The 24,233-nt window shown below is 41.0% G+C and overlaps 1 protein-coding gene across 16 annotated transcripts in view; it reads left to right on the plus strand.

The window, feature by feature from the left end:
- Positions 1-3,843: 3,843 nt before the first annotated feature.
- RGS6 (regulator of G protein signaling 6) overlaps positions 3,844-24,233 on the plus strand; it is a 626,146-nt gene continuing 605,756 nt past the window's right edge. For 5 of the 16 annotated variants that reach the window (XR_006699606.3, XM_015453969.4, XM_005561682.4 and 2 more), the window contains exon 1: positions 4,154-4,680. The gene's annotated coding sequence lies outside the window, so the exon portion shown is untranslated. Of the gene's footprint in view, positions 3,986-4,153; positions 4,681-4,959; positions 5,501-24,233 lie in introns of those variants that run through there. The other 11 variants (XR_010588539.2, XM_015453970.4, XM_005561683.5 and 8 more) reach the window with 3 other exon arrangements.

Here is a 24,233-nt window from a genome sequence, read left to right on the forward strand (position 1 = left end):
ACTAATTCTGTGCCCTTTGAGCCTTGCTCTGAAAGAACCAATTTCTAACATGTCTAATCAGGCATTTATTTTCTTTCAGGATTTAACATGAAGCAAAAGTGACCTGGAATCTTTTCTCCCTTTATTGCCAAAACGCAAAGAAAAGAGTCCTTAGCTCTCAGAAGAAGACTACACTTAAGAGTGAAAATAAGAAAATGTGGGAGTTTGAGGAAAAGTATCATCAGCTGTCAAATGTCATGAATGTGCAGTCTTGGTCAATGGGCCATATGACCCAAAACTCATTATCCTCCGCAAAGCCACCACTATCAATATATGCACCAAATGCATCAACACAATAGTTTTCTACCTTGGCCTGTCAATGAAGTTATTGAAACTAAATTGCCAACTCATTTCCATTCTTCTGTTCAATTTATCACCTGTTTTGAGAGCTATACCACAATCAATTCTATTACACACTTTCCTGCAACTCCTCACTTGATAATGAAGTAATCAAAATAATCAGGGTTTTACCTATAAATATTATTTCACTTGATACTTTAGATGAATTTCAGGATCCTTGCATGCAGTGTGTCCTTAATAAGTAATTGCTGAATGGATGAACAAAATTTTGGGCCGAATCACATTATTGTATATATTCACAAAGTAATAGATCAATTCATATTTTTAGTACAGCCAGTCATGAGTTGATTCTTAAAATAAACCCATGGTGATCATTTTAGAAAAGGGAAGGCAATTTTTTCAATTTGGTAAAAATAATTATACTTTAATGTATATTTTTAACCTTTCATTTTGAAATAATGTTATAATAAATTATAAAAGCTACAAAAATGATTCAAAGAGCTTCCTTACCATCTTCTGAGGGTAAGTTGCAGATGTGATACCCCTTTACCACTTCATATTTCAGTTTGTCCTTCCTAAAAACAAGAACACTCTACTACATACCTTGAGTACAACATCAGGAAAATAACAATGATCCAATTTAATCCATCGAATCCACAGAATCCACTGATTGTGCCACAAAAGTCATTTATAGGTTTTGGATCCCATTCAAGATCACGTGCTGCATTTAGTTGTCTCATCTCTTTAGCATCCTTCAATCTGGAACAATCTTTACTATCATAGTCTTGACATTTTTAAAGAATACAGGCCAGTTACTTGATTTTTCTTTCAATTTGCATTTGTCTGATGTTTTATCCTTATTTACGCATAAGAAGTGACACTACATTCTCAGCATATCATATCAGGATGCAGCACAAGGCTGATTTGTCCCATCATTGGTTTTCATTCATGTAAAAATTTACCAGCTGATTAAGATGATATCTCCCAAGTATTACAGCTGCATGTTAAGTAATAAGTATGCTGTACTTATTAATAATTAATGATGTATTAATGAACGTTTTTAGAGATATACTTTGAGACTATGTAAATATCCTGTTCCCCATCAAAATTTGCCCACCAATTTTAGCATCTATTGATGATTCTGGCCTGAATCAATTATTAAGATGGTGGTTGCCAAATGGTGGTTTTCTGATTCTATCTTTTCTTCTTTTATTAGTTGCATTCTACTATAGAGTTCCCTTCAGTGTTTCTATCAGCATGGACTCATGGACTCTTATTTTACTCAAAGGGTTAAATTTGTCATTAACTATTTTACTCCTTAAATTATCCAAGATTTGGCCAACAGGAATCCCTTCAAGCTGACTTCGGTATTCTTTTGACCTGTCTCCATAATTCTTTAAGTACTTTTTCATTTCCTTGCACAACAAATTATTCTAGTTTCATCTACTATACCAAGGAACCATGGTTCCTTTTAGTGGAGGATGGTATTAAGAAACCAATGTCTGAGTGTTAGGTGTGTTCATTGCTACTGGGGTGCCGTTACTTTTAGGCCTTCTAAGGCGACAAACCTAGGAAATATATCACCATATACAGACACATATACACTTATATTTTTCTGTCTATCTATAATCTTTTTGGATTCAAAATCATCTCCAATTTCAAGCCACATAACTAGATCTCTTGCCTTTCTATACTGGTAATTCCCTTCTCCAGCAGTGAGATGACCAGCTCCAATTTTCTTAATGTATCTACTTGTTGGCTCAGTTCCCTAGCATGTAAACCAATCTCTTGGCCATGTCAGCAAAAAAGTGTGTCCTGTCTCTATTACATACACATATATAAAATACCCCCACATATATACACATATATATGAAATGGGATATTTTATGTATAAGAAACCACACTACATAGATATATCAGGAATCCCATATAATACACAAAATGTATCAATATGAAAATACATATTTAACTCCTATAAATATCTGATTTCACATATTTTTTTTTAAAGAGAAGTACACAGTAAGACTTTCTTCTGATGAGCGTGGAGCCTGCTGTTCATACTTCCACAGAATTATTCCTTTATGCTCTACTCAGCCCTCAAGGAGCTGCTAGCCTCAGAAATGCAGAGCTCCGGCTGGGTGTGGTGGCTCAAGTCTGTAATTCCAGCACTTTGGGTGGCCAAGGCAGGTGGATCACCTGAGGTCAGGAAGTCGAGACCAGCTTGGCCAACATGATGAAACCCCATCTCTATTAAAAACACACAAAAAATTAGCTGGCAGGCACCTGTAATCCCAGCTACTTGGGAGGCTGAGGCAGGAGAATCGCTTCAATCTGGGAGGCGGAGGTTGCAGTGAGCCAAGATTGCACCACCACACTCCAGCCTGGGCAACAAGAGCAAAACTACGTCTCAAAAAAAAAAAAAAAAAAAAAAAAGGCAGAATTCTTCAAAGCGGAAGTTTCCCTAGTCACTACCTTTCGCTCCATGCACGGCCTATTCTTTAACTGTGGCAAACTGCCACAGCCAGGTCCACAACCGGCTTGAGCCAAGTATTGAGCCTGAGGAAGGAAATGCTTTATATTTCAGCTTTAATAACTAACTGGGACATCTGTTACAATTCTATTTTCCTCACTAGGCTGGGTATGGCATCTCTTGGTTGTAGGTTTCCCCCACACAGTTTCTGTGGCTCTTCTCGTGGACTAAGCCTACCATAACACACATGTCTGCTTGTGTATTATCCCATTCGACACTAAGGCTTCAGGGCACAGGCTGTTTCCTTTATTATCCATTTCTAATGTTAGAAGAGGGTCTAATACAGAGCAGGTGCTATTTGTCTATTGAAGGAAAGAATGAATACATCCATTAATCAATGTAGAATGGTGGGAAAAGATACAATTTGGGAAAGAGACTTTACTCTTTAACTTCTGGACCCATGTGAATGAGGAGTCCAGGTCATCTGTCCTTAAAGGCATTTAGGTATTTTATTTCAAGTATTTTCCCCCTTTTCTGGTGACACACTACAATTCAGGACTAAATCTCAAATTTATTCTTGATATTGATAGCATTGATATTGCACACAAATCCCATGGTTACCGTCCAGCACTAATGGTCGTGTCCTATTTCCACCTGCAGCTTCCTGAACCTAAGTACACATCGCATTTCAAAACTCCCATGTTAAAAAAGGCAGCAGTTCAAGTTATTTTCTCATTTTCTGTCTTCAACTTTTTTCTTCTTCCCCCAAGAATATTTGAGTTAATTTTCTCGAAAGTTCTTTGTAGTGTTCCAGATAGGAATCATCCTATAATACTCCAAATGCAGCGTGTGGTGTGCATGTTGAATAAATAAAAATGACGAGATTAGGAACAATATCGCTGACGATCGCGGTGTCCCGTTTTAATTTAGAGGGCGCCAGCAACACGTCAGTGACGGAGATTCAGAAGCTGCCTCACCCCGGACCGGGAATCCCTAAGAGAATCTTGACGCCGCTGAAGTTTCCGGACGGGGCCAGTTTGGAATTGACTAAAGGAGTCTCCGCCCGGTCGAGCCAGTCTCTCGGTTTTCTCCACGGCTTCTCGAGGATGAGGAATTTCTAGGTTTTCTCCTCCTCCGTCAAATCACGGTCTGCGCCTTCCGCGGCTCTGGGAACAGGTGAGCCGGGCGGCGGCGCCCTCGGGACGCGCTCAGGTGCCGGTCCCCGCCCGCCGGCCCCTCCCTGCAGCACGCGGTCCGGGTCCAGGTGCCGGCGCCCAGGTGCGCGGGGCACTGGGCTGCAGCTCCGCTCGGCATCCGACAGCGGGCGCCGCTGCAGCAGCTCGCGGGCCGCGGAGCTGAACGGCTTCGCGAGTTGGGGCAGCTCCTAGCGCTCGGCCCTGCTCGGCGGCGAGAGCTCCGCCCGGGCGCCGCGTTCCTACAGCCGCCGGAGCCGCCGGGCGCCGAGGGGACGGACCGACCTCCGCACAGTCCTTGCCGGCCCGGGCGGGCAGAGGCGGGCGAGCGGCGAACGCCCGGGAGCGCGGAGAGCCAGGCCAGCCCGGTGCGCGCCGGAGACACCCTGTGCGCCCCGCGTCCTGGCACCATGAGACGCGCCGCGCGTCCTCGCGGGCCCGGGGCTTCGCTTTCCTCTCGCTGAGCCCCTGCGCTCGCCACCACGGAAACTCGGAAAGAGGAGGCGAGGTTGTGGGGAGCGGCGCGGAGACGGACTAGACTTCCCCTCCGCCCCCAAGAGGCTGCCGGTCCCCGGTTTCCTGGGCTTCTCCAGCTTTATCATGAACCTGGCGCAAGGTTGGCTTTAGGAGAAATTCAGGAGCCGGAGGGAGAGTCAAGGCAATTCTTTGGTTGCTAAGGTAATTGTAGTTGTGACAAAAAATGGGCAAGAAACAAATGGGGGAAAACATGGTTTAAAACAGTATCCTCCCTCCCCACCCCATTAATATGTGTTGATTTCATTTCCTGGGTGTGGGTGCTTGTCCATTTCAGATGCGTGACAGGTGCCCGTGTGTGTGTGTCTGCAGTTTGGGACTGTGGAAGCACGAGCTTACATAAGTGGTTAGGCAAGCTGGCGTGTGGACTTGTGTGGGATGGGTGCAGGTCTGCATATAAATCATGTTCCTGGGTTTCTGCGTGTGAAGCGCACACCGACGGGGACGAGAGCGCAGAGGATGGCGCTTTTAGATACTTCCAGTCTTCCGATGTTGTGATCGCAGGTAGGGCAGCTTTGCCTCTAAATCAGGCATTCATTAACTTTTTCTCTGAGCAAGCTCGCCCATTTGTGGTTTGGAAGAAAAGAAAGCGAGTCTCCGCGGTGAGGTGTGGAGGGCAGGGGCGGGTGGGGAGGTTTGTTGTTTGGGAACTGCGCTAGCAAAGGACGCCGTGGCTATTCGCTTGGAGAGGATGACAACTGAACTGGTTGCGTGAGGAGTGAAGAGACTGTGTTTACAGTCACCGGCAGGCTGCGTAAAAAAGTGGCCCAGTGAGACAGGGAAAGTGACCCAGAAAATTTAATTTTGTTCAGAATGAAAGCTGCTGTATTTCTTTATTTTTTTTTTCTTCTTAATTTGACGGAGTAGTATTTTCCTTCTCTGTCGTTGAGACCAGTGGCATTTCTATGTTACAAACTGAAGATATTTGGGGTCTCGTCGGCTCGGAATTATCAATGCTTGGGAGGTGAGTTCTGATCAATACCTTTAACCAAAGAAAAACTGCAAAAATAATCGAGATTAGGTAAAACCTACCACTGGACCCTTTTCTCTCCAGAGAAAGTGAGAGATGGAAGAACTGGGCTTGTAAGTATCAAAATGGAGTTAGAGAATGAGCTACAAGTTTGTGTGTGTATGGTCTGTCAAAAAGTGTAAGACTGAAAGGGAACTGTTAGGTTTAATGTGTTGACAACACGGCTCTTATAGATCAATTTTCATAGGCAAATAGGTAATTACATGGAGTGGGAACTGGGACGTTGGTGGGAAACTTTCTGTAAGATGAATATTCTTTATTAATTTATTACTTTTTCAATGGGTGGGACTACTCTGTGAAGGAAAGTAGAGGGCTGAGGGACATTTGGTGAGACTCTTGAGAGAGAAATCTTTGTAAGCCAAATCTTGCATACTAAATTAGAGAAAGCCAAGATGATAGATTCTGAGTTTTTTGATCCTGTACCATTGTTAAGCTAAATTGTCCTGTAAATATGATCTCAGGCACCATAAACTATGTATATGTAGAGAGAATCTATTCCCAATAACTCGGCCTTTTCTGAAAGAGTCTGTGAGTTCTAGAAAAGTCAGCTGTTGGGAGGTATTGTGATGAAGGAGAGAGGTCACCGGTGTTTCCTTTTATATATTTATTCTGGCAGATCTTAACTTTACTTATGATTTTCTTTAAGGAATTTCAGTTAACATTCAGTGAATTTATATTGCTGAGAGTTTCAGTAAAACAAGACTAGATTTTCTTTGAAGCAATAAATTCATCTTATCAAGTGAAACATTACGACAATGCTTTTGTGGCAGAAATGTTTATTTAAATGAGTCCATTTTAATTATTTATTTATTTTGGATTTGCAGAATAAGATCTCCAACATAGATGTTTTTGAAGTGAATAGACCTTTCTTGAGAAAGAAAAATAAATTTAAGGTTATTGTGGACAATGAAATTTGCCAGTAATTTTGGATGTCTCATTGTCTACAGGGACATCATTTTATGTGAAAGTAGGATCATTCCATTTCTTATGTCTCTCATCTTCTCCCATGCATTTTATCCCCAACTCCTAAGACTTTGCCAGGAATTGCTGAACATTCTGTTTTGTGCCAGGGGTTAAATATCAGGGGGACGGGAATAAGGAGCTGTGTGTCACATAAACGTTTTTCAAAAGGATGCTCTCAGAGATCTCAATACTGGGATTAATTTTTCCTTTAGCTTCGCAGTTAGCTTAATTCATAGTGTTCTGAACCTAGGAATGCATTTAACCTCTTCATTTTCAGTACCAGCTGGAAGGAATATATTTACCAAATTTCATCTTCATTGTAACATATGGCATGATATAAATAATTACTATACACACACTATCCTGCTGTATGGAAAGAACTAGAATTACAAAATAAACTTTCGTGTTGAGTGATATGGATATAATATTTCAAAAAACAATTTTAACTTTTCCCCTGATTCCAAAAGTAATATTTAGCTATTGAAAACAATTCAGGAAAATACAAAGAAAAAAATAAAGGTTATCCATAATCTGCTATGGAGGGGGAGCCACTATTAACATATCTTTAACTGTATATTCTTCCAAATATTATTCTAGTCATTTATTTCTACCCAGCACCCCTCCCCCACAAATTTTTATAAAATGTAACTTGTAAATATAACTTGGAAATGTATTAAAGGCTTGGGACTGCTTGTTTACAGAATGATTTTGATCAGATGTTAGTTTTTCCTGGTGGTCCTTATTTTCAAAGAGAGTAGGTTCTTTCTTTTTCTGCTCTTCGAAAACCGGTGTTTGCACTTTGGGCTGGTAATGCTTGGGACTTCCTATCAGATTTAGGGATTAAAGCATCAGAAAAGAAGTAGAAAGGTCATTGGCCATTGTGGACGGGAGACCTGAGTTCTGGTTGCAGTTACTCCACCAACTTCTCCTGTGACCTCTGGGCCTCTGTTTCCCTGAAGGGCAAAAGGTACTTTTAGATTTAACTCAATAAGCTAATGACGTATTTCTTGCTTTGACATGAGAATGATACTTGAAGAGGGCTTGTTCAAACACAGAAACACCTGGGGGTCACCCCCAGAGTCTCTGATTCTTTCTGTCTGGAGTGGGGCCCGAGAATGTACATATCTGACAAGTCCCTGGATGATGCTGACTCTGTTGGTTGGTGACAGTGAAAACTAGAGGGTAATGTATTAAGGCTGTCTTAGAGGGACAGAACTAATAGTGTGTGTATATATATGTACATATGTATGACATATATACATATATATACATATATGCTATATATGAGATATAGCTCATATATATGCTATATATGAGATATATATGAGATATATACATATATATGCCATATATCTCATATATATCTATAAAGGGGAGTTTATTAAGTATTAACTTACTTGGTCACAAGGTCCCACAATAGGCTGTCTGTAAACTGAGGAGCAAGGAGAGCCAGTCCAAGTCCCAAAACTGAAGAAATTGGAGTCGGATGTTTGAGGGCAGGAAGCATTCAGCATGGGAGAAAGATGTAGGCTGGGAGGCTAGGCTCGGCCCTCCTTTTTGTGTTTTTCTGCCTGCTTTATATTCGCCAGAAGCAGATTAGATTATGCCCACCAGATTAAGGGTGGATCTGCCTTCCGCAGCCCACTGACTCAAATGTTTAATATCTTTTGGGCAATGCTCACACAGACACACCCAGGATCAATACTCTGTATCCCTCAATGCAATCAAGATAACACTCAGTATTAACCATCAAAAAGCCTACCCCTTGTCAACTTGAACCCATATACATCTCCTGAGATCATACATAATCTTCAAATAAAGACAATAGTGAGGTCATAATTGTGCATAACAAAATACAACTATCCTTCGTACAACCAGAAATGCACCAATCCCCAACACAAATACTATTGCATAAAGTTAACAATACTTAAGGCTGATATGAAGTCAATAAATCTTATGTCACATGATAAAGGAAAAGGAAATAAAATGAAGATATTTTCTTAGCACAAGTGTATACGTACACAAACATGTTTTTAACAAAAGAAGGAGGAAATACTCATGACAATTACAGTCTCTGTTTCTGCAACTGGTCACATGGTCGTAGCTGGTATTGATGACTACCTTCTACCCATTCAGTATTCCTTTTGCCTACAGCAAGCACCTCAGCAGATCGTGATTTTTTTCCCTAGTGGAGTGACCCAAACCTTCATTCCTGAAGGGTCTGGACCATTTGTAGTCCTGCCTGGATTGGGCTGTTGTAGTTTCCCGTTGACCTTAATCACAGGGCATGGTAATGCTGAGAGATGCCGTAATGGGTCTCCTGTGTTCCATATGTAGTCTTCCTTACCTCTGCTGTGGAGTAGTAGACTGATTTCATCTTGATAGTCTGGGTCAATCACCCTAGCCAACACTGTAACTCCCTTCTTAGCCTGTTGACTTAAAGGTAAGAGGATCCCAAACTGTCCAGGTGGCAATCTTAACTTCCAGTTTAATGAAATCATTGTTGTGTTTCCTGGTGACAGCATTCCTCCCTCTGGAACTAAGACCTCTAGGCCAGCAGAATGTAATGTCGAGGGAACAGGAAGCAAAAATTTTGCTAATTCAGTAGGGGTGATGGTGAGTGGTGCCTCTTCCACTTCCGCCCCTTCATTCTTGGACCTGTGAATCCTGGCTATAGAAGAAACAGTACCATATATTGGATGCTGATTCAGAGCATACATGGCCCTCTGGAGAAATTTGCCCCAGTCCTGCAAAGTATTGTCACCTAGCTGGCATTGTAATTGTGACTTCAAAAGGCCATTCCACCATTCTGTCAATCCAACTGCTTCAGGAAGATGGGGAACATGGTAAGACCAGTAAATTCCGTGAGCATGAGCCCACTGCCTCACTTCTTTAGCCATGAAGTGAGTGCCTTGGTCAGAGGCAATGCTGCATGGAATACCATGATGGTGGATAAGGCATTCCGTGAGTCCACAGATGGTTGTCTTGGCAGAAGCATTGCATGCAGGATAGGCAAACCCATATCTGGAGTAAATGTCTATTCCAGTGAGGACAAACCTCTGCCCTTTCCATGATGGAAGAGGTCCAATATAATCAACCTGCCACCAGGTAGCTGGCTGATCACCCTGAGGAATAGTGCCATATTGGAGGCTCAGTGCTGGTCTCTGCTGCTGGCAGTTTGGGCCCTCAGCAGTGATAGCCAGGTCAGCCTTGGTGAGTGGAAGTCCATGTTGCTGAGCCCGTGCGTAACCTCCATCCCTGCCACCATGGCCACTTTGTTCATGGGACTATTGGGTGATGACAGGGGTGGCTGGGGAAAGACGCTGAGTGAGTCCACAGAACAGATCATCCTATTCATCTGATTATTAAACTCCTCCTCCACTGAGGTCACCCGTTGGTGAGCACTTACATGGGATACAAATAGCTTCACCGTTTTTGACCACTCAGAAAAGTCCATCCACATACCTCTTTCCGAAATTTCTTTGTCAGCAATTTTCCAATCATGCTTCTTCCAAGTCCCTGACCATCTAGCCAAGCCATTGACTACAGCCCATGAATTGGTATATAATCACATATTGGGCCATTTCTCCTTCCATGCAAAGTGCACAACCAGCTGCACTGCTCGAAGTTCTGCCCACTGGGAAGATTTCCCTTCACCTCTGTCCTTCAGGGATGTCCTAGAAAGGGGCTGTAGTGCTACAGCTGTCCACTTTCTTGTGGTGCCTGCATACCATGCGGAACCATCTGTGAATAGGCCCTAGTCTTCTCCTCCTCTGTCAACTGATCATAGGGAACTCCCCATTAGGCCATGGGTGCAGGCTGGGGGAGAGAAGGCAGGGTGGCAGGAGTGGAGACCATGGGCATTTGAGCCACTTCCTTGTGTAACTTACTTGTGCCTTCAGTACCTGCTTGAGCCAGATCAAGTATATACCACTTCTGTTTCATGATGGAATGCTGCTGTGCACAACCCACCAATGGCTAGATTGGTCAGAAAGCACCCAGTTCATAATAGGAAGTTCAGGTTGCGTGGTGACTTGATGACCCACAGTTAAACGTTCATTTTCCACCAAAGCCCAGTAACAGACCAAGAGCTGTATCTCAAAAGGAGAGTAGTTATCTGCAGAAGATGGCAGGGTCTTGCTACAAAGTCCTAGAGGGCTCCACTGTGATTCACCTATGGGGGCCTGCCAAAGGCTCCAGACAGCATCCCTATCTGCCACTGACATCTCAACCACCACTGGATCTGCTGGGTCATATAGCCCAAGTGGGAGAGCAGCTTGCACGGCAGCCTGGACCTGTTGCAGAGCCTTCTCCTGTTCTGGACCCCACTCAAAACTGGCAGCTTTTCGAGTCACTCAATAAATGGACCAAAGTAACACACCCAAATAAGGAATGTGGTGCCTCCAAAATCCAAATAGGCCCACTAAGCATTGTGCCTCTTTCTTGGTTGTAGGAGGGGCCAAATGCAGCAACTTATCCTTCACCTCAGAAGGAATATCTCAACAGGCCCCACACCACTGGACCCCTAGAAATTTTACTGGGGTAAGAGGTCCCTGAATTTTAGTTGGATTTATTTCTTAACCTCTGGCTTGCACATGTCCCACCAATAAGTCTAGTGTGTTTGCTACTTCTTGTTCTCTGAATCCAATCAGCATTACATCAGTGTAATGGACCAGAGTGATATCTTGCAGAAGTGAAAAGCGATCAAGGTCTCTCTGAATAAGATTATGACACAAAGCCAGAGAGTTGATATACCCCTGAGATAGGACAGTAAAGCTATATTGCTGGCCTTGCCAGCTGAAGGCAAATTGCTTCCAGTGGGCCTTATGGACAGGAATGGAGAAAAAGGCATTTGCCAAGTCCATGGCTATATACCAAGTACCAGGAGATGTGTTAATTTGCTCAAGCAATGAAACCACATCTGGTACAGTAGCTGCAATTGGAGTCACCACTTGGTTAAGCTTACGATAATCCACTGCCATTCTCCAAGATCCATCTGTCTTCTGCACAGGCCAAATGGGAGAGTTAAATGGGAACGTGGTGGGAATCACCATCCCTGCGTCTTTCAAGTCCTTGATGGTGGCACTAATCTCTGCAGTCCCTCTAGGCATGTGATATTGTTTTTGATTTACTGTTTTTCTAGGTAGAGGCATCTCTAATGGCTTCTATTTGGGCTTTTCCCCCATAATAGCCCTCACCCTACTAGTCAGAGAGCCAATGTGGGGGTTCTGCCAGCTGCTAAGTGTGCCTATGCCAATTATGCTTTCTGGCACTGGGTCAATGACCACAGGTTAAGTCCAGGGACCTACTATAAGTTGGACCTGAGCTAAAACTCCATTAATTATCTGACCTCCATAACCCCCTAGCTTAACTGGAGGACCACAATGATGTTTTGGGTTTCCTGGAATCAATGTAAGCTCAGAGCCAGTGTCCAGTAGTCCCTGAAATGTCTGATCATTTTCCTTTCCCCAGTGCACAGTTACCCTGGTAAAAGGCCAGAGGTCTCCTTGGGGAAGGATGAGACAAAGATCCACTTCATAAATTTTCGGTAATGTAGTGGGGTCCTTCCTCAAGGGGACCCAGCCATCCCTTTATCCAAAGTGTTCTGGGTCTATAAACTGGCTCAAGTCTGGAAATTGATTGAGGAGCCATGATTCTCTGTTTTTATAATTCAAATTAGTCTTTTGTCCACTCAACCTAGAAGTTTTCTGTTTGTATAATTGAAGTAGGGATGCAGTAGGCTTCCTATCAATTTCACTTCTAGGAACACCACGATTAGCCAATGCCAGAGCTCTACATGAGTCAGACTATTCTGATTGGCACTTTGCCTCTGCTGTCCATTATGGTAGCTATGCTCACCTTGCCTTTGATGGTTGAGTGCTGCCACTTGGCCCCTGCCACCTGGCCCCTGCCACCTCTGGATCCAATTATTCCAATTATATTTAAATTTTGTAGTTGAGTGACTGTGGTTCCCACCATTAGATCTGACATACAGAGAAGAACAATTACAGGGCTCTTCAAAGATGCAGATGCTGCCCTCCCAAGTCTATTTTGCAAGGCAGTCAAGAGTATGTCTTCTGGACCCTCCCAGCTGGGATGAGTAGGTCTAAAGGTACTAATCCACTCCACCACCCCAATCTCCCTAAGCCTTTGGATTTCTTCCTCTACATTAAGCCAAGGGAGATCAGGCATTTCCAGCTCACTCACAGTGGGCTGCCTTTAAGAGCTTGTGTCTGTTTTTCCAAAATTTTGGCTCATTCTCTACAGGAGATAAGACTCTCACTTAGGGTAATCTTAGCAGATTTGAAGCTCAGTATCTGCTTCTGAAGCCGGAAGACAGAAACCATGAGTTAATCATTTTCTTTAATCACTTTGTCCATTGAACTTAGGAGCAACCAACCAGCTTCATTGTGTTCCTTGGTTCTCCACATATGGTCAAATGTACTATGTACAGAGTCACTAAACTCCTTGCCTCTCACGAGCAGTGAGTCAGGAGTGTCAAATGCATTTATTTTGCATAACTCTCTAAACAATTTCTGCCAAGGACTATCAGTATTTTCTATATCATTAGAAGTAGAGTCCTTAGCATTTTTGGGTCTAATCATATTAAGCAGCCAACTCCAGAAACCCCAAAACCAACGAAAGAACTCCATTCTTAATATTCTGTTCCTCTAGAACCACTCCTGGTACCAAAATCTGTATTAGGGTTCTCTTAGAGGGATATAACTAATAAGACATATATATCTTAGGGAGTTTATTAAGTATTAACTTACACAATCACAAGGTCCCACAATAGGCTGTCTGTAAGCTGAGGAGCAAGGAGAGCCAGTCCAGGTCCCAAAACTGCAGAACTTGGAGTCAGATGTTTGAGGGCAAGAAGGATCCAGCATGGGAGAAAGATGTAGGCTGGGAGGCTTGTCTCCTCTCTCCTTTTCATGTTTATCTGCCTGCTTTATATTTGCCGGAAGCTAATTAGATTGTGCCCACCAGATTAAGGGTGGATCTGCCTTCCCCAGCCCACTGACTCACATATTTAATCTCTTTTGGGCAACACCCACACAGACACACCCAGGATCAATACTCTGTATCCCTCAATGCAATCAAGTTAACACTCAGTCACACATCACAGTAAGCTCCTTACAGGCCAAAAAGACTGTTTGACTTTTCTTTGCATCCATCCATCCAGTGCCCCAAAATATACCTGCCAATAGGTGTTCAGTAAGCATTGGCTGAATCAATATTACTTTTCTCTTATGGGGGAGTATGTTTCTGGAGTAGTCAAGACAAAAGAATAATCGTCCAGAATTTGGAAACATTAAGCCTGTAATAAGAGTTATAATCATTCATGGACCACACTACTTCAAACTGCAAAAAATGCAAAAATGCTTATAAGTAGGCAGTTAAAATGAACATTAAACCTAATGAGTTACATTAAATAACAACTGGGAATACCTGCTTGAGATGTTCCAAACCACAAAGCCTACCAAATACTTCACCGTTGCCTCTCTGAGGCCTGGAAGAGGCCATTTATTTTCTACCACATACACATATTTCAAAAAATGGGAGGTTCACTGTTAATTACCCCAATTACCAAGGCAACAGATAAAGCAAGCAATCTCCCCACTCCTCTCCTCATCCCCCATCCCTCCCACTAAGAAAAAAGGCAGAGCAATGCCCATTAGAGCCCTACCACCACTCTGTAAGATAGGTCTCAATTTCATGAATGAAGAAATTTAAAACTTTAGAGAAATAAATTAACCTGCATAAATCCACAAAGTGAAGTAGCATCAGAAGTAAGATGCAGGCCTCCTGATTCCAAAGGGCGGTGTTCTTCACCACTTCCCTCTGGTGACATTGAATGTGTATATTTGATAGCTAGGAGATTCTAACTGGCTGAAATACCCCAGTTAGAACTTTTGATTATCCTTATGTGGTTACCTTTTTTTATAGAAAATTTGTCTTTTCCTTCTACTTAGGTGTTAGTAACATAGGGTGGTACAAAGAACCACCGTTTTTATGTGTGGTAACTTCAAAAAAAGCATAAATATTTGGATATGAACAAAATAGATCCTTGTTCATTAATAGCTCAGGCTATGCAAATGAATTGTCTTAAAGGCTAGCTGTCTTGGCATTTGACAGTAATTTGATTAGATTATCAAAGAGAAAGCCACCTTTAGATCTGTCCATGGTAGAGTTCACTCATTCACTAGTATCTGCTTGACCCAAGAGCCTATTTTCTTGCACACATGGAAGCATGCATTCTACAAAGCCAGCTGAGGTGAGGTCCCCTGCATGGATGGGAACTGGTTGTGGCACTCTCTTGGAAATACCCCAGGCACCTGTGTTGCTCTCATGAAGACCTGGCTAGCCTGGAGCCCGGACAGAGAACTGCTATTATTTGCTCTTAAAGGAGCACAACAGGCATTTAAAAATCCTGTTAATTGTGTTTCTGAACGTTAGTTTTCTCATCTGTGAAAGAATAATTTAAAAAATACCCTTTGAGTATGTGTGACCACGAGGAGAATGCACGACCCTGTATGAAGTACGGGGCATAGAAAGCACAGACACTTAAGAAGATGGGACTGTCACAACACAGTTCCTGTTTTCTAATAATTTTTAGAGTGAGTCTGTTGAGAAATCAGTATTTCAGGATAATGGTTCCTTTTTATTTTCTGTTCCTGAGGACTTGCTGTGTTAGTCCAGCATTTGAGGGGCTCCCAAGTCTCTGAGAATTCTGCTCCAGAGTTCTCACATTGAGATTTGAGGAGGCTTGTAGAAAGCAAGTGGCCCAGACATCTGAGTGGGAGAAGGCAGCATGGGCAAGATATCTGTGGTAGCCAAAGATGCCTCTGTTTCCTGGAGGGGAAAGGCCATTAATCACCAGCAGGAAGAGAAGTGAAAAAGGAGACTGCTGCTGCATTGATAGGGCTTATGACAGATACATAGAGCAAGCCCATGTTTTATTTTTTTCTCTGCATCCTTGGGGTTTCTCACAGTGCTTGGCACATAGTAGGAGTTTGGTAAATGTTTGCTGAGTTATTGAGTTGCAGAGTGACAGCTGTGGGTAGGGGAGGAAGGATGGGCTAGTATTGGTAGGAATTCATGGACTAATGTGGGTATATGGATTGGTATGAGTGTGGATGCAAGCTACACATGGTTATAGCCCTCATTCTTATTGCTTGCTTGATTTTACCTGGCAAGATCTACTTCATATTCATGATATAGTGAGACTGTCATCCTAGTTTCTAGTTCTACATTAATGTTTGTCCATTCCATTGGGCTTTGGTCTGTTTGGCTTTTTTTTGGTTTTATAATTTATGTTTATAATTTTATCTCCACCTCCAGCACAAGACCAATACACATAGTAAATGCTTGATAAAAAATGGTTGCCTAAACGAAAACTTGCTCAGCCTACAAAATTATGGGTCTGTCGTATGGTTGTGGGCTGATCTTACAAAATAATCATCAGCATTGTTAAGCTTTTTGCAAATCAAAGTCCTTTAAGAGGTGTTAGGTGGTATTATGCTTGTTTTATAGATGGGGAACCGAGTGGAAACGAGGTTCAGTTACTTGCCCTAAGTCATTGAGGAACCAAGATTTAAACTCAGATCTTTTCTGACCCCATAGTCCTTGTGCTCTTTTATATAGCACAAGCTGGGGAATAAACACAGACCCTTACCTTGAGATCATTTCACTTGTATTGGGGAGATGATAGGAATAAATAGAAAATTGGCAATAACAGATGTTAAAAGATAGTTTAGGAAAAAATGCAGGGGATTTTGTAAGTCAGATTTGGTAGCAAACAGATGATGAAGACAGTAAGTACATTATAGTTTAGTTCAGAGACAGCATTTTATCAGATCTAGAAGAGACAGGCTTTGGGAAACAGAAATAAATTTTATAGGTGCAAAAAGGGATAATGGCAAAGTTTTCAGATGAAAGGTCTTGATAATACAGTCATGTTTCACTTAATGACCAGGATACATTTGGAGAGATGTATCATTAGGTGATTTTGTTGTTGTGTGAACACCCTAGAATGTACTTACACAACCTGGATGGCATAGCCTACTATACACCTAGGCCGTATGTTGTAGTGCTCCTAGGCTAAAACCTGTGCAGCATGTTACTGTACTGAATACTGTAGGCAATTGTAGCACAGTGGTATTTTGTACTTAATTATATCTAAACATGGGAAAGATACAGTAACAATATGGTGTTATAATCTCATGGGACCCCCTTCATATATGTGGTCCATCACTGACTCGTGGTGCATGACTGTAACTGGCTATTAAAACAATTGTTTGATTTCAGAGTAAGGGCTAATATGAACTCTTCATAGTTAAAGACATGTCAGACCACCCTAGCTAAAATAATAAACCCTGCCCCTTCTCATTGCTCTTCGTTGTCTTAGTTGCCCTATTTTTGATCACAGCTTTATCAGCATGACATTGCATTATATGTATTTATATATTCTATCTCCCTCTGCTAGACTATACATTCCATACAAGCAGGGACTCTCTTATTTCCTGTTGTAGATTCAGCATCTATCACAGATTCTGATTCATACTAATTGTTTAAGAACTATTTGTGAAATGTAGGAAGGAAGAAAATGCATTTTGAAAATGAGTTGCAAACTCAAACACTCAAAAGACCAGTTAGGTAAAGAAAATGAGGGAAACAAGTGAGGTTTCTTCCGCAATAGTAACAAGTTGTAATCTTTGGAAATCAAAAGCATGTTTTGTTTGTACATTACACAAATAGAAAGTTTTTACTCCCAGAAAGAAATACATTTATATCTATTTTTCTTGAAATATGGGGTCCTCTGACTCGTTGTCAAGAGAGACCCGGATGCCAAATAACATTTCCTTTTCTCTAAAAGCAAAACAGCCATCCATGTGTGATGGTGAATGGCACCTGACCCTGGGGGCCTCAGGGTTGGGGTTGCATTAGGGACAGTGGAGACTGTGTTTAAGTGAGAAGTATGTGCTGCTCAGAAAGCCCTGTTGTCGCCAAGTTTTAATTCATTTAAAAATTATTAACTAATTTCAGTTAGAAAAATATTATGTATATCTACACTGCCCAATCCAAGAGAAACACCTTTTGAGCTGGCTGCATTTTGTGGTGTGACCTCTCTAGAAAAAAAGATAACTCTAAATAACATGTCCCATATATTTTCTCCTTAAACTTCTGTGGAAGTACTACAGTGTTTAGATTCCAAACCAAGCAGGAAGATGCCATTATATTATTTTGCTGACCATACATCTTAATACAAAGACTGATTCAGCAGCTGGTCAAAATAGAAAGGACGCATTCACGAAGAATAAATTTATTGATTACATTGTAGACTTTTTTTTTTTTTTTTTTTTTTTTTTTTAAGGGAAGGCACTTTCATTTTCAGGACAGCAGGTGGTTTAGGGCTTGGCTGTTGGTTTCTACCGATAGCCAGGGGTATGTGACAGGAGGCAAAGTAGTAGAACTCTCCTGATCTGCATTCTTCCCATTTGCAGAATAGGGCTGAGAAATTGTGATTGCTTTGAGATGGTTACTGAAAGAGAGTGTGTACCTGGAAACAATCTCTGGTTTAGTCTACTATTAATGGGGTCGCGGGGGCGGGATGTTCCATACCTCAGGTCACAGCTGGTGTGGGGTCTCTGCTGCTCCTCCCCGCTCCTTGTCCTGCTGGTCTATGTCAGACAGTGCATCTGTCTTCCTACCAAGGACCCGTTTCCAGATAATGATTAATCGGATATGGCTCCTGTGTTCAAGAAACTTAAAATTCTGAAGAAGGAAAACAAATGGAGAGATGGAATGTGGTAAGCAAGGCCTATATATGGAAAGTTAGGGAGAGATGACTTCCCACTGAGAGATTTCACTGAAGAGGCTAAGTAGATGAATTGAACCTTGGGGGAATGAGGGGTCTGGGGCCTGCAGAAATGGGGCCAGGGGACAGAGATGGCAAGAATGTGCTTGGGCATTTCAATGTAAACAAAAGTATTCAGGTGATCAAATGCAAAGAATGTGCAAAGAATACTTAATACTCCCCATACAGAGAGTGAGGTCCTTAAAAACCTGTCTGTCAGGAGGAGTCCATGTTGATGAACTTAAAACTTTAATGAAAACAAGGATAGGGGAAATCTAGGTTTAAGCAAAACTGTTCAGTAAGTATTTGTCATGTTTACTGAAAGTAAAATGAGAAAACAAAAGTAGATTATGAGTGACATTTTACTCACCTTATGTTGGTAAGAGCAGTGTGTCACAGTGAATTTGCAGTTACTTCTTGCTGTTTTGCCGGCTGTCACCCCCGCTTACAGTGAAATTGCTTACAGGTGGTTTTGCTTTATTACAGTCAGTGCACAATTCTCATGCACAAGGGCACTCCTCCATGCCAGGCTCTGTATACAAGCGTTTAGTGCCTTTCAGTCAGAGAGGCTGACTGCTGACTCCTGGGTCTCCCTGTGGCTAAAGGGTAAAGTAGATAGATACATCTTGGGATAAACTTTATTTAACTTAGTTGACATGACTGACTAGGAAGTCCTCAGATACCTCACCCCCGTGCACAGGGTATTTAGTGTCATGCCAAAGCATATGCTGCCAATTCCAGGTTTTCATTTTTTGGCTTCCTTTAGCTTTCAAAACTTCTCTGCAAAAACCACTTCCCCTGCCTGCCATCTGCCTTAAGACCCCCTCCTCCGCTTAAAAAATATCTGTTTCTAATCCCAGAAGTCTTTTTTTGTTGTTTTCGAGACAGGGTCTCACTCTGTTGCCCAGGCTGGATTGCAGTGTGCAGTCTTGGCTCGCTGCAGCCTTGACCTCCCAGGCTCAAGTGATCCTCCCACCTCAGCCTCCCGAGTAGCTGGGACTACAGGCGTGTGCCACCACTCTGAGCTAATTTTGTATTTATTGTAGAGGCAGGGTTTCGTCACGTTGCCTAGACTGGCGCGAGATTCTTATATTTTCTAATTATTCTTAACAAGATGACCAATTGATTATCAAAAATGTATTTGGAAATAGGTATAAGTTGAACTTTGCTTGTTAGAAATTCTTGGTTGGAGGAGTTTTCTGTAGTTAAGATTACCATGTTATTGGGTATATGAAGATGAACAGCGACGGAGAAAACTAGAAGTACAAGTTGGGGCCAGTGTGAGAAGGAACTTGAATGCCATATAATAGTGATGATAGCGATGGGGAGTCAGTCTTCTCTCTGATGCAGACTAAACAAAAAAATACAAATACGCCAACTGAACTGAAGCAAAATCCAAGTATCTCAAGCAAAAATAAATTTATCTGGCTGCATAATCAGAGAATTCAGGCCTAGCTGGATCCAGGGACTTAAATGACATTGTCAGCACTCTTACCTTGTCTTCTTGACTTCCTCCTTCTATGACACAAGAGAAAAAGAAGATGGTCACTAATATTTCTATCCTCACATCTTTTCAACAGTCACCTCACAGGGGAGGAATCTTCTTTCTTCCAGCGTCCTTATCTCAGTCTCAGGGAGGGACTTCGGTCCTGATTAGTCACATGTCTCCGTTGGTTGGATCTGTGTGTCCGATAGTGAGGCATATTCTGGCCAGGACAGTCCACAGTGGTAACAGACACAACCTCTGGCTCCTTCATCATCCCTGCAGTTATAACCCTGCCATGATGTCACTTTTTGCATCACTGTACGTGAGAGGGCTGCAATGCCACCTTGAGAACCCAATATGCTGCATCCTTCCTCCAGATCTGCATTTATTTGCACTATTCTTTTTCAAACATAAAATTCTACTGAAGTATAACATATTTATGTTATATGAAAAGTATTTATGTTATATGTAAAGTATTCAAATCATTGTTCAATAAATTTTCAAACAGTAAACACATCTATGTTATCTCTCTGAGATCGAGAAGGAGAATATTACCATTCTTCCAGAAACTACCTCATGGGTCCTCCCAGTAAGTACATATTTCTTTTTTTCCCATTGGTAACCAGCTGATTTCCTTTCTCTCTCTCTCCTTCTCTTTTTTAAAGAGATGAGGTCTCGCTATGTTGCCCAGGATGGCCACGAACTCCTAGGCTTAAACAATCCTCCCACTTCAGCCTCCCAAGTAGCTACCACTAACCTGATTTCTAACACTGTAGCTTTCTCTTTTTTGAAACAAATGAAATAAGTATGTAATCATACATATATGCCTGTACTCTTTCTTTCTAGATCCTTATGCACAACATTGTTTGTGAAATTCATCTATGTTGCAGTGTGTAGCAGTAAACTATTTTTATTGCTGTGTAGTATTCTACTTTGTGATATTCCACAAACTATTCATCTTCTGTTAAGGGACATTTGGGATATTTCTAGGTTAGACATATTATGAATAGCGCTGCTATGAATATTTTTATATGTGTTTTGTGGCACACATATGAATGTATTTCTGTTTGGTATACACACCTGAGCCTGGATTGCTGGGTAATGGGGTGTGCATATGTTCAGCTTTATTCGATCCCTACAAAGGGTTTTCTTAAGTGGCTTTACCAACTTATATTCCTATCATCACTTCATGAGTGTTTCAGTTTCTTTATATCATTGGCAAGACTTGAGATTGTTAAATGTTTGAATTTTAGCCATTCTGGTGGGTGCGTAGTGGTGTCTTATGGCTTCAGTTTGCATTTTTCTGGTGACTGATGATGTGCCTTTTTAATTTTTTTGCCACTTTTGTTTGTCTTTTGCAGTGCCTGTTCAAGCTTATTGCCTATTTTTAAATTAGATTTTTAATCTTTTTCTTATTGAGTTATAGAAGTCTTCTTTTAAAAACAAATTTTTAATACAAATACTTTTACCTGTCATATGTATTTAAACTATCTTTTCCCAGCTCTAGTGGTTTGCCTTTTACTCTCTTTTGATGAATTGGAGATCTTACTTTGAATATAATCCAATTTATCAGTCTCTTCCTTTATGGTTATTGTTTCCTGTGCCTACTTAATAAATTGTTGCTTACCCTAAGGTTATGAAGCTACTCTATTTTAGTTTATAGAAGCTCTATTTTTTTTTTTTTTTTTTTTTTTTTTGCATTTTAGCCTTTATCTTTAGGTTGTAAAAGTCTACCTGTGGCTGATTGTTGTTTATGGTGTGAGAAAGGCATCCATATTTATTTTGTTTTACTTACGGACATCCAATAAACCCAGCACCACTTATTGAAAAATCTCTTCATTTCTACTGCTCTGAAATGTCACCTTTGTTATCAGTCACATTTGTGGTCTGTCTCTGTGTTTTCTAGTCCATTCCATTTTTCTATTTTTCTAATATAATATTGATAACACACTGTCTTAATTACATGAGCTTTATAAGAGGTCTTGATATTCAGTAGTGTGCACCCTCTAGTTTGTTCTTATTTAAGAATGACTTCTAAAGAACAAAGCTGGAGGCATCACACTACCCAACTTCAAACTATACTACAAAGCGAGCATCACCAAAACAGCATGGTATTGGTACAAAAACAGACACATACACCAATGGAACAGAATAGAGATCTCAGAAATAAGACTGCACATCTACAACCATCTGATCTTCCACAAACATGACAAAAATAAGCAATGGGGAAAGGATTCCAGTTTTAATAAATAGTGCTGGGAGAAATGGCTAGCTATATGCAGCAAATTGAAACTGGACCTCTTCCTTACACCTTATCCAAAGATTAACTCAAGATGGATTAAAGACATAAAGTGAAACCAAAAACTATAAAAACCCTAGAAGAAAATCTATGCAATACCATTCAGGACATAGGCATAGGCAAAGATTTCATGATGAAAACATCAAAAGCAATTGCAACAAAAGCAAAAATTTACAGATGGGATCTAATTAAAACAAAGAGCTTCTGCACAGCAAAACAAACTATCATCAGAGCGAACAGGCAGCCTACAGAATGGGAGATAATTTTTGCAACCTATCCATCTGACAAAGGTCTAATATCCAGAGTCTACAAGGATCTTAAACAAATTTACGAGCAAAAAACAACCCAATTAAAAAGAGTGGGCAAAAGACAAGAACAGACACTTCTCAAAAGAAGACATTTATGTGGCCAAAAACCATGAAAAAAAGCTTAACATCACTGATCATTAGAGAAATGCAAATCAAAACCACAGTTAGATACCATCTCACACCAGTCAGAATGGTGATTATTAAAAATTCAAGAAACAACATGCTGGTGAGGCTGCGGAGAGATAGAAATGCTTTTACATTGTTGGTGGGAGTATAAATTGGGTCAACCATTGTGGAAGACAGTGTGGTGATTCCTTAAGACCTAGAGGCGAATATCATTCGATCCAGCAATCCTATTACAGGGTATCAACCTAAAGGAATATAAATCATTCTATGATAAAGATACATGCATGTATATGTTCACTGCAGCACTTTTCATGATAGCAAATACATGGAATCAACCCAAATACTCATCGATAATAGACTGGATAAAGAAAATATGGTAATATACACCATAGAATACTATGCGGCCATAAAAAGGAATGAGATCATGTCCTTTGCAGGGACATGGATGGAACTGAAATCCATTATCCCCAGCAAACTAATGCAGGAGCAGAAAACCAAACACTGCATGTTCTCACTCATAAGTGGGAACTGAACATTGAGAACCTGTGGACACAGGGAGGGGGAGGGGAACGACACCTGAGGACTGTTGGGGATGGGGGCGATGGGGAGAGGGAGAGCATCAGAAAAAATAGCTAATGCATGCTGGGCTTAATACTTAGGCAATGGGTTGGTAGGTGCAGCAAACCAGCATGGCACACGTTTACCTGTTTAACAAACCTGCACATCCTGCACATGTACCCCAGAACTTAACATAAAATATAATTAAAAAGAATAGCTTCATTATTTCTAACCATTTGCATTACTGTATAAATTTTAAAATCATCTTTTGATGGAATTTTGATTGGGATTGCATTAAATCTCTAGCCTAAATTGGGAATAAATTAATGTTTTTACAGTGTTGACTATTTTAATCCATTAATGTGGAATATCCCTCCATTTATTTAGATCTGTCTCTCACTTCTGTCAGCAATTTTCTATCCCTCTATATTGTAAAATTATTGCACATCTTTTAAATATATATTCCTAGTATTTGACGCTATTATAAATGATACCTTTAAAAATATATCATTTCCTGATTGTTGCTGATACACAAAAAATACAATTGAGTTTTATATATTGACCTGTATTCACTGACTTTGCAAAAGTCACTGATTAATCCTAATAGTTCTGTGTATTAGGTTGGTGCAAAAGTAATTGCATTCATAAATTATTATGAATTTCCATGTACACAGTTAAATTACCTGTAAAAGAGTTTTTACTTTTTCCTTTCTAATTATTGCGACTTGTATTTGTTTTTCTTGCCGGTTGTATTGGCTAAGACCTCAAATATAATGGCGAATAGAAGTGGTGATAGTGAGCATTCTTGTCTAATTTCCAATCTCAGTGGGAAAGTTTTACTATTAAATATTATTAAATATTTCTGTAAGTGTTTTGCAAATACCATTTATCAGATCAAGCGAGTCCCCTTGCATTTAAAATTGGCTAAGAGTATTTTCATGAAGAGGTGTTGAATTTGATTAAATGCCTTAAAGCCATAATTACACAGAATAGCGGGCTCACCTCTATACTTCCTTTTTCTCTTGGATCATGATCCCATGTGTCCTCATTGCCTTGGGAGTTCTTCT

This window comes from Macaca fascicularis, chromosome 7, assembly GCF_037993035.2.
Source record: "Macaca fascicularis isolate 582-1 chromosome 7, T2T-MFA8v1.1".
Taxonomy (NCBI): Eukaryota; Metazoa; Chordata; class Mammalia; order Primates; family Cercopithecidae; genus Macaca; species Macaca fascicularis.